The sequence below is a fragment of the Furipterus horrens genome, unplaced genomic scaffold (assembly GCF_987537825.1).
Source record: "Furipterus horrens unplaced genomic scaffold, mFurHor1.1.pri manual_scaffold_17, whole genome shotgun sequence".
Taxonomy (NCBI): domain Eukaryota; kingdom Metazoa; phylum Chordata; class Mammalia; order Chiroptera; family Furipteridae; genus Furipterus; species Furipterus horrens.
The window spans coordinates 74,320,330-74,324,151 of record NW_028327187.1 but is presented as its reverse complement, the minus strand read 5'-3'; positions in this window follow the sequence as shown (position 1 = coordinate 74,324,151).

Here is a 3,822-nt window from a genome sequence, read left to right as displayed (position 1 = left end):
AGTGACGTCCTGAGCCTGCCCTGAAGAGTGTGGTCTGGCCTGTGGTCTCTGGAGTGGCAGGGTGTGGAGGACCCAGAAACTCCTTGGCTGGCCTGTGGGATGTGTCTCCAGCCCGCAAAGGGCAGAGAACACACATCTGGGGTCTAGGACGTAGTAGGTCCCTATTCTCCAGATCTTGACAGCCAGAGAACACATGGACAGAATAAGGGTGCTCAGTCCCAATGCTCCCCCAAGTCTCCCCAGCTCTGTCCATGGTACCAGGCTGCCCACCCTGCCAGTTTCCAATCCCAAAGCCAGCTCTAGGCCACCAGAAGCATCCAAGGCCTAAACAGGTAATTAAGGCCATGGGACGCTGCAGCACAGGGGTGACTAGAGAAGGCGACTGCCAGAACACATATGTGTTGTCCTGGGGATAGGCTCGATGGGAGCTCCATTGTGGGTCCTGGTGGGGATGATCTGGTTTTTGGAAACAGGTTGATGCCCTTGGGAAGACAGGCTTGGGGGGACTCATTGGGTCAAGGTCAGGGGCCAGGAGGACTATTAGGGAAGGAAACACACTTCTCCATGACCAAGAAAAGAGTCTGGATGGCCAAGACCCAAATAGGGGATAGAAGTATGTGAGCTACCTAGGGGGTCTCTGATTGCTGAAAAAGTAGGCTTCCTTGAACCTTGTAGGACCCAGCTTGGCTGGAGGTTAGAGCCAAGTCAATAAAAAGAAAGAGGTGATGAGGACGGTTACCATACAGGGACCCTGGGCACAGGCTACTCTGAGCACCTAGAAAAAACCTTGGCCTTGGGCAAGGGTGCAGAGGGGGAGCAGAGAAGATGTGTGCAGACTAAAGATGGGAGTTGAGTCTAGCTGGCCTTCTGTGACCCAGACAAAAAGAACTAGCACACCAAGGTGTTCATGCCACCTTTCTAGGCTGGCCCTAGAGGTACACCTGTTACCAAATGAACCTACAGAAGAGGAGAGAGTGGACAATAATGTCACCCTAGAGGACACCTTGGAAGCTGCGGCTCAGGAAGAGGCATCTGCAAGGCTTCCCAGCTTGGCCTCAGCATCTTTACTGACCCCAACAGTGGTGACAGCAGGACCTGAAAGTCACCAAGGGCCTGGCTACTGTCTGAATCACACAAATGGAGCTGTGTCAGGTCCTGAAAGGCTAGTTCTGATAGAGGAGGTGGTATGCAAATCTAGAAGCATTTCCAGCAAAGTCCTGAGAGGATATCACAAAGCTCCTGCAGACCTAGGGGGTGCTGGGAAGGAATGGGGGAGTCCTACAGAGGCACAAGGGCCCCTCTCATGTAATGCTTTAATAATGACAACATTGTTGTGCTGTGAGTCTCTCCTCTTAGTGTACTCCACACCATGGTGCATTCACCGAAGAGGAGCGAGGGGCCACAGGAGAGAGAGCAGATGGGGTGAAGGGTGACCCTCATGGGCCTGCACTCCCACCCCTCCCTCCTGTCCTGCTGCAGGTGCTGGGCCACATCAGGTGGGAGCCTCCCTCTGACTGCAGGGTCCGCCCCCTCACAGGGCAGGGCTCAGGGACCCCAGTGACCTGAGGAGCCCAAACTGCCTGGCCCTGGGCCACATGCATCCCTCCCAGGCCCAGGGCTCCAAACCAAGACAGGGCATTTCACGCCAGGTTCTTCTAGGGAGAATGGAGCAGAGGCCCATGGTGGGGGGCACTAGGGAAGATCCCCAGGACCTGGTGTGGCAGGTGGGGTCCCAAATTCGACCCAGGAAGCAGGCGCCCGGGCTGTTCCCACACTGGACACAGAGAGCTCTGAACACTTTCAACAGGGCTAGTCCACTGTGGAGAAGGGTCCTCCCTGTGTGGTCACGCCCATGCCACCATCCTGGCCTGTGCCAGTGATCATATGGATGGTGGTTCATCCCAGGGACTGACGAGATTACCAGGCCAGGTGAGAAAAGGTGGCCTCGGTGACTCTTTTGAATGTGCCTTCACTCGTAGCAAGCCAGAGATGGGACTCCCAAAGGGCAGCGAAAGGACCAAGCTGTGTCCTCTGAGTCCCCAGCAGCTAGAATGGAGCCGATCAGCAGCAACTCCACATCTCCCTGTCCCTTCCTTGGTTGCCAGCTTTGTTTTCCTCTTTCTTAATCAGGGGGGTCTGGTGTTCCTGGGCTCTCTGGCCATCCTCACCTGTGGGCCTTTGCTTCTGATCATGTTCTCCTGCCCACACCACCTCTCCTTTGTACCGCTGAGAGGAAAACCCACAGAGATCCAGATGCCATCAAATCCTTGGGGAAACACCCATAGCTCTGAACTCTAAAGAGACCTAGAGAATACTTGGCTGAATGCTTGGGGAGGGAAGAAGGGGACTTGCCAAATGGTTCTAACATTCAGTGGACAAGTTTTGCTTTAAGATGGCTGAGCTGGGACCTGCAGGTCAGGTATTAAAAGATACAAGGCTTAATAAGTAAATGCACATTACTGGCATTGGAGCCCACAGACAGGTTCCATGGAATGGGACAGACACCCCAGAAACAGGCCCTTTCTACTACATATCAGAATCTCTGCCGAAGGATGCATCACACACTAGCCAGAGGACAAATGAGCTGATAAAAGAAATGGAGACGTTAGGTTAGCACTCGGAAACTAATGACATACCTTGGATCCTTACCTCATATCATTCCTCAAGACAAATTTCCTTTGTATGAAACAGGGCTTAGTGAACATGGCCTAAGGGCCAAATCTGGCAGCCAAGTGTTTTTGTGAATAAAGTTTTATTGGCACATTAATTTCTGTCGTGCCTGTATTTGTACTTCTACGTATAGGACAGAGACCGTGTGGCTCGCAAAGTGGAAAAAATTTATCCTCTCTTGAATTAAAGAGTTAATCATGTTAAAAAGGCAATCACACACACACACACACACACACTCACACATGAATAGTTCTCAGATTTCTGTAAGGTACTTTGTAAGCCTAGAAGCAATAGAAGAAATCACACACATACACACACACACACACACACAAAACATGAGACAGAAAGTGTTTACCTTTTGGATGAAAAAAGATACAGGCAAAGAAATTTTAAAATTATTTGCAACAAATGTGCAAAATTGTCACTATCTTTCATGTATAAATGCAGTCAAACCTACAAGAGAGACACTAGGACTTCAATAAAGGTGAGGAACAGATAAATCACTTAAAAAAAAAAAGGACACACAATCAATAAACATGTGGTAAAATGCTCATCCTCATGAGCAATTAAACAGAAATGAAAGCAGATAGTTTGGACCAACATATGTATGCCAGGTTGTTTGATTATAATAGACTGGCAAGAACGGGGTGAGCCAGCCCTTTGGGATGTGCTGAAAAGCCCTTCTGGACAACAATTTGGCAAAATGAGCTCCAGTCTGGGCACTCTCCTCAGGACAGGATGAGTGTTACTCACTAAGGTGCTCAGCAGAGCCTCACCTATGAGAGTGAAACAAATCCAACTGCCTGGATCTCCACAAATAGCCAGATAATTAAGTGAATTACACTCTCTTAAGAGAATATTATTCATCCATTAAAAATTGTAATTACAGCCCTAAGGACTGCCCTGATACATCCTGGGTGCTTGATAAATAGCTGTCGAATGAGTCAATGATTATTTGTAGTTTCTTCTTTGCATAGTTCAAGTTGTTTATTTTTGCAATAAGCACTACTTTTATATCCTTAAAAAATTAAACTGTATCCATTTTGAAAAATTCATTTAAGAATGGGTTATATTAATAACGAAAATGTGCATGTGAAGTAAAAAAATAGATTACACAATTATGCCCATGATATAATTACAGTAATGTGAAAA